General features: G+C 48.0%; 1 long non-coding RNA gene across 1 annotated transcript in view; it reads left to right on the top strand.

Annotated features, from left to right (window-relative positions):
- Positions 1–7,500, top strand: part of LOC127009329 (uncharacterized) — a 40,372-nt gene that overhangs the window by 31,661 nt on the left and 1,211 nt on the right. The window contains exon 3 of the long non-coding RNA XR_007761847.1: positions 6,917–7,500. This exon is cut by the window's right edge and continues 1,211 nt beyond it. This is a non-coding gene — a long non-coding RNA (uncharacterized LOC127009329). The remainder of the gene's footprint in view (positions 1–6,916) is intronic.

Here is a 7,500-nt window from a genome sequence, read left to right as displayed (position 1 = left end):
ACTCTAAAACAAACACGGACAAGCACACACACACACACACACACACACACACACACACACACACACACACACACACACACATACACACACACACACACGAACACACTCCCTCCATGTTAGTTTGTGCAATCTTCCTTCCCTTAAAACTTGAATGTAACTTCTTATTTTCATTTTTATTGCCACAAGATTTTACTTCACCGCTTTACTTTTATGTTCGTGCTACTAAGTTGTTATGCCTCTTACGATTTATTTGGGTCAGTCAAGTTAATATGTAATGGCCTTTCATTTCTTTGCGTTTCTAGGTTATTCATTTTAAGGGTGAGGATTTAGAAGTCTTGCTGAGGAATATGTCTGAGGTTTATAAGTGAGGACGGTGAGGTCGTACAGAGAGAAGGATGAGAATAAGGAAGAGTGGATGTGGAGGAGGATGAATAAACAAACCGGCAGGAGGTAAAGAAACGAGAGCATGTGATATTTTAGAAGCGAAACAAAGAAAAGAATCAGTATAGGATGTGAGGTTAGTAGTGGACTGTGTTTGTATGTTGCCTTAAAAGGATGTGGAAGAGGAAGAGAAGGAGGAGGGGGAGGACATCAAGAAAAGTTAAGTATAGGATATGGAAGAGGTGGAGGAGTGGGAGTCTGAATGCTGCCTCGGGAGATAGCGGAGGAGGTGGAGGAGGTGGAAGTGGAGGAGAAGGAACACTAAATAGAAACCAAGTAAATGGTGGAAAAGAAGAACGAAATAACGGGAATAGGATGTGGAAGGTGGAGAAACGGGGAATTTATATGTTGAAAGAGGAGGAGGAGGAAGAGAAGGAAGGATATGGGCGAAATAAAAAGCAAGTAAACGGTGAAAGAGAAAGAACGGGTATGGGATATGACGATGAAGAAGCGGGAAATTGTATATTGAAAGAGGAGAAAGAGTCGGAGGCGGAGGAGGAGGAGAGTAGGAAGGAAGGGAAGGCAGGCTGTGAGGACTACTGTAGCGGCGGGTGATTCACTGGCTAAGACTCCGCGGGGCCTGTGGACTCACGCAACGCCCATTCAAGCGTGTTCCCGGGGCGAGGGGCGTGAGTGGGGCGGCCGAGCTGGGATTATAAAACGGTGCAAAGAGCAAACGTGTCCGTGTGTGTCCGGGTGTGTGTGTGTGTGTGTGTGTGTGTGTGTGTGTGTGTGTGTGTTAGGTTATTCCATTTCATCCTTTTTGCTTTAGGTTATTGAGTCAGTTCGAGGAAGGGAAAGGAGGGAGGGTGGCTAGGTTGAGAGGAGGTAGAGGAGGAGGAAGAGCCTAATGGGTGAGCAGGCAACCACCACATCAGTTACGCAAGCGCCGCCACTCAGCACCCTGCCCACGCGCACCTCCAACGCGCAGGTCACCATCAAGCGGGCACCCTCCACCCCCTTCCTCTCTGTATCCTGTCCGTCTATTTCTCATTCCCTTGCCTTACCCTGCCTTTCTCTCTGCCTAACTTATTAACACCTCTACTTACCTCATAACGATAGTAATTTCCCGTGGTTTGTGTATTTTCTACTCCGTTTTCCTCTATCGATTAATTGTTGCGCCTCATTTTGTCTTAACTTTCTACCTTTTACCTCTTTTACCTTCTGCTTCTACCTCTTAACTACCCTAATCTCTCGTAGTTTGTATATTTTCTACTTCCCGTTAACCTTCTTGTCTAGTTACTGCCTCTCACCTCACCTCTCATTTTCTCTTTACCTTCTACCTTCATCCACAAAGTCCTACCATCCCCCTCTCTATTCTTCATTCTTCCCTGGAGTCCTATACGCATCCCTAACCAGTATCCTAAAACCCTTAGCATACTCTCCCTTCCCAGTCCTAACCACTCTCCTACATTCCCTTAACGTCCTCTCCCCTCCCATTCCTTCCTTCCCCCTAACCTTACTACCTTATCTTAATCCATGACCCGCCTTTATTTAGCTTTTAATTTCTACTTCCTCCCCCCGACCCCTCTGTGCAGCATTACCCTCCCGCTGTTCTGCTTCCTTCCTCCCCTATGTCCCTTTCTCTTCGGCCTTCCCCTTTATCATCACTACCACGCAGAGGCTCTTTGTGCTACGCCAGAGGGACGGCTAGGAACTCCACCCCCTCTTCCCCCGCTTCCCCTCTCTACGCCCACGCCACCTGTTGGGCATGGGAGGAGGTTGGGGAGGCGTCGGGGGTGAGGCAATCCACGGCAGCACAATAGATGTTCCTCGGTGGGAGTGATTATTTGCTGATAACGTGTAAGGAGAGACAGACACGGAGTTCCCTTTTGAGCAGTGACCTCCTCCTCCTCCCCCTCCTACTCCTCCTCCTCCCTCGTCTTCTTCTTCTTCCTCCTCTTCCTCCTACTCCTCCTCCTCACTCTTCTTCATCCTTCATTCACTCCTCCTTCGCCTCCTCGTCCTCCACCACCGCCTTTTCTTATTCACTTCCTATCCTCCTCCTCCTCCTCCTCCTCCTTCTTCATCCCTCATTCATCCCTTCTTTCTCTTCATCATCATCCATTCACAGTCATTCATTCCTTTCCTCCTCCTCCTCCTCCTCCTCTTTCTTCTCTTTCTTCATTTTTTTCTCCTCTTCCTCCATCGTCATCTCTTTGTCTCGACCTGCTCACCTATCTTTTCTCTCTCTCTCTCTCGTCCTTGTCCTCCTCTGCTCATTTTTTTTTTCTTATCCTTCCTTCCATACACACGTCCACTCCTTTACCTCCTCCTCCTCAACCTCTTTTTTGTCTTCTCTTTTTTTTTCTTTTTCTTTTTTTTCCCTCCTCCTCCTCCTGTGGTTATCAAGGCCACTTACTCTTCCTTCTTTCTTCCCTCTATCTTTTTCTCTTCTTTTATCTTCCTCGTACTCTTTCTTTCCTTCTTTCTTCTAAACCTCCGCTCTGACGCACAATACGACATGTCCGTATTGCTATTTTTTCTCTATCACACACACACACACACACACACACACACACACAGTCACCCTATTTCGGTCTCCCATTTACCGTAAACCATCTTCAGAAATAACCTCCCATCACTTATTCTCTCTCTCTCTCTCTCTCTCTCTCTCTCTCTCTCTCTCTCTCTCTCTCTCTCTCTCTCTCTCTCTCTCTCTCTCTCTCTCTCTTCCTTCTTTCTTCCTTCCTTCATTCATTCCTTCATTCATTCATTCCCTTGCACTCCAAAGTCGCAGCTAAAAATCTACCTATCGACCTACCTACCTACCTCCCTCCGTCCCTCCCTCCTTCCCTCCTTAACCGAATAACGAGGAAGAGGAGATGGGAAGGTGGAAAAAGGATGAAGGAGAGCGAGGGAGGTGGAAGAGGAGGACGGGTTGAGGAGGAAGGAGGCAAGGGGAGAGGAGGGTAAGGGAAGGAGGGGGCGCTAACTTCTTTAAAATTCGGCCCCCTTCCTAAAAATCGGGTCGGGTCGAGGCTCCGTGGGTTACTAATGACGTCAGTCGGAATCTTCTTGCCGCGGGTCGTCTGAAAATAGTCGGCGTGCCTGTCGTGACCCGTCGCTCCGCGTTTAATGAATAGCCGCCCCGCAATCTCTCTTAGGTATTCTTGAAGTGGACCAAAAGGGGAGGGTCGTGGGGGATAGGAGAAGGGTGTTTAGATGCATTATTTTTATTATTATTATTATTTTCATTTATTGTTATTATTTGCTACCTAGTTTCTGAAAGGTGATTTTTTTAGCTTTAATGTAAGAAAAAATGTGGTCTCCGTTATTGATGTTTTCTTTGTTCATTATTTTATTTGTTTTATTATCATTTTTATCGTCGTCGTTGTTGTTATTGCTTTCTATCACTAAATAATGTGTCTTTTTTACTGTTGTCTTATCATAATTCGTCCATTTCAAAACACTTCAGCATATATTATTGTTATTATCTTGATGTTGCTCTCATTCTCTCAACATTTATCTGTCACGCCCACACCAGGGAACTGCACGCCACATCACGCCACGCCCCTTATATCCACACCACACGTCTCCACCCAAGCCTTGCAACATCCACCCCAGAAACACTGCGGGGCTTACACACCCACAATCGATAAGGCTTTCATAGAGGTCGTTGTGTTAGTATTTCCGTGGATGGTTTTATGAGCCTAGCGATAGTTTGATAAGGGTTCTGTCTGCGCCATGAATGTGAAAAAACACTCATGATAACACGACTAATCTCCTTTGTGGTCTTTGAAAATATTTGTAGTGAGAGTTGAGTGTCTGAAATTATGGACCCTAGATCTCACACACACACACACACACACACACACACACACACACACACACACACACTGCCACGCCCACCCAGCCACGCCACACCACGCCCTGCTCCTCCCACCACCACCCCACGTATTGCATCATAAATGAAGCTATGTGCTCCCCCCCCCTCCCTCCCCTCCACTACCGCCCCTATTCCTCACCCTTCCCCTCTCTTCCCCTCACCCCGAAGCGGATCCAGTTACTAAGTGTCAGTCATGGTGAGGTTTGTCGTCTCCTCCTCCTCTTCCTCCTCCTCCCCTCACGTTCTCTCACATCTACCTCCCCTCTTCTCTTCCTTTATCTCCCCTTCAGCACCCTTCCTGCCCTCCATGACTGCTAAATATCATATCCAATTTATTATTTATCTTACGAGCGTTGGTTGCATTGCCTCTCCCCTTTCTCACACTTCTCCCTTCTCTCTCTCTCCCTACCCCTTCGTGTGTCCCTCCTCCCTCCCCTTCTTTTCCTCTCACTCCCCCCCCCTAAACATGCAACGTACGAAAAGCCCCCCCCCCCACCTCCTCCCCTCCATTCTCCTTTTTACCCTCCCTTACCCCTCTTCTTTTCCTGTTCTTAACTAAACCCACTCGCTCACTACCTCCCTCCCCCTCTTTTTTCCTCTCTACCGTGAGAAATCGGTGCTACCAATTTTGATGCCAAGGCTTACCCCCCCTCACCCCCTTCACTCACTCACTCACTCACTCACACACTCTCTCCTCGATTCCAAAAAGTGGTTTATGAAAAATTGTAGATTGCCAAGCTTTTTTCTTTTGTGGATCTTGTTTTGTGATGTTTTATATCTATGTATTTCATGGTGTTAGTGTTATCTCAGGACACTCACTCACTCACACACACACACACACACACACACACACACACACACACACACACACACTTTGTTCATCCACCTAAAAACATCTTCAGACACTCCTCCACCTCTTCCTCGTCCTTCCATTTCTCCTTCTCTTCTTCCTCCTCCTCCTCCTCCTCCTCCTCCTCCTCCTCCCATTACGTCCTTCACCCATCCACCCGTTTCCGTCAGGCAACGACCAACTTACCTCCCCTACCTCCCCTTCCTCCCCTCAACCTCCTCCCTTTCAAACTCCTCCTCTTTCCCCTTCTCCCTCCTACCTACCCACTCCGGCTCCCCTTCTCCCTGACACCCTGCTCCTTCCTTTCTCCTCGTCCTTCCTCCTCCTCACGCCCCTCTCCCCTCCCCCCCCCTCTCCCCGGGTGTCTGGGGGCGCCGACGCAGCCATTGTCTGACCAGATGCCGTCCCCTTCCCTCCACTTCACTCCGCTGCATTTCATTAAACTCGAAAATCATTGCTGCCGACACTCCCACTGCCATGCCTGCTGCTGCTGCTGCTACCCCTTTCTCTCTCTCTCTCTCTCTCTCTCTCTCTCTCTCTCTCTCTCTCTCTCTCTCTCTCTCTCTCTCTCTTCAGCCTCGTTTTTTTCCTTTTTCCCTTCCTTTTCTTTCTTTTTCCCGTCCAACCTTCTTTTTCTCCTTTCTACACTTCTCTCTCTCTCTCTCTCTCTCTCTCTCTCTCTCTCTCTCTCTCTCTCTCTCTCTCTCTCTCTCTCTCTCTCTCTCTCTCTCTCTCTCTCTCTCTCTCTCGTCGGGTCATCCCCTCATACATCACGACCCAACACCCAAATTTAACCTATGCCCTCCCCCCCCCTTCCCTCCTCCCCCCCTCTACCTCTCTCCTTTACCCTCTTTTTTCCTACCTACCCATTCCCTCCCCTCTTCCCCCTCTCACTCTATCTCCACCAACCTACTCCCCCCTTCATCTTCCCTCCCCTCCCCATCACCACCATCACCCGTTTTTCCCCTCTCTCTCACTCCCCTCATTCGGGTTTACACAATTTCCTTTTTCTTTTTTTCTTTTTTTGGTAGCCGATGTAATATCCCGGTCGGTTGATGAGTAGAATTGCCGGCCATGCAGTCAACCAGGGGGGAGGTGGTAGGGGAAGGGGTGAAGGGGGTTTAGAAGGGGGGAAGGGAAGGGGTGACTGCCGAGGCTTGGTTGCTGCATCGTCTCCTCTTCCTTATTCCCTTCGTTCGTTTTCCTTCCTCTCTTCCTTGCTTCGTAACTTTTTTTTTTTTTTGTCTTTCTTCAGCCCATTACACACACACCCTTCCTTCCTCTCTTCCTCTCTTCCCTTCACTTTATTCGGTTCTTGCCTTATTTCCACGGCCTCTGTCCCTCATTTCCTTCTTTCCTTCCTTTCTTTCCCTTCCATGGCCTTCCTTCCTTCCTTTCCGAGAGAGAGAGCGAGAGGGAGAGATTTCCTTTCCTTTCCTTTCCACTGTCTCCCTTCATTCATTCATTCATTCCTACCATTCCATTCTCATTTCTTTCTGTTTTTCATTTCTTTATCTTTACTTCTTCCCTGATAATGGATAATAGTGGTGGTGGTGATGGTGGTGGTAGGTGACGTGTCCTCTGAGTCATGAGGTATTTTCTTCTTCCACTGTTTTCTTCCTCCTCAGCTCCCCAGTAAGAACATCAGGGGTGGGGAAGGTAACTGGGGGGGGGGGGGGGAGAGGGAATGTTACAAAGGGTGGTTGACTTTCTTGGTGGTGGTGATGGTGGTGGTGGTTGACAAGTCCCTCAGTAGACTTGCCCCAAAACTAACGTGGTATTTCCTTTCTTTTCAGCTTCCCAGTACTACCGACGTCAACGAGGCCGAAGGGAAAGGCAAGAAGCAAGAGAAGGCAAGAAGAACGACCCACCCAGCAGTAGTACGTCCGTCGCCTCTCCCTCCATCCTTCCACAGGTTTTTTCAGCGGCAGACACGTCAATATGGTGGTGTCTGCTGTGTGTGTGTGTGTGTGTGTGTGTGTGTGTCTGGGAGGATAGGGAGGATGGTGAATGGATGAAGGGAAGAGCAATAGACAGTTGGATGGATAGGATGGAAAGGATAGTGGTGGATGATTGAAAGGATAAATAAAAGGGTAGAATATGTAGTTTGATGGATGCGTGGATGAATGATTGGGAGGATAGTTAACAGAGGAAGAGAAAGGTGAATAAGTAGTTACGTAGATAAATGGAAGTGAGGAAGGAGTGAGAGAATGGTGAATAGATGAATAAACGGGTGAATAGGTAGTCTAATGGATGAATAGAAGGGCAAAAGAGGTAGTTTGAGGCATGAAAGAGTGAAGAATTGGAAAGACACTTAATAGAATGGAAGGATAAATGGGTAGTTACGTAGATGGATGAATGGAAGAAAATATTGGGAGGA

The sequence above is a fragment of the Eriocheir sinensis genome, chromosome 40, assembly GCF_024679095.1.
Source record: "Eriocheir sinensis breed Jianghai 21 chromosome 40, ASM2467909v1, whole genome shotgun sequence".
NCBI lineage: Eukaryota > Metazoa > Arthropoda > Malacostraca > Decapoda > Varunidae > Eriocheir > Eriocheir sinensis.
Note: the sequence above shows the minus strand (reverse complement) of the source record. Positions and strands in the feature narration are given on the sequence as shown.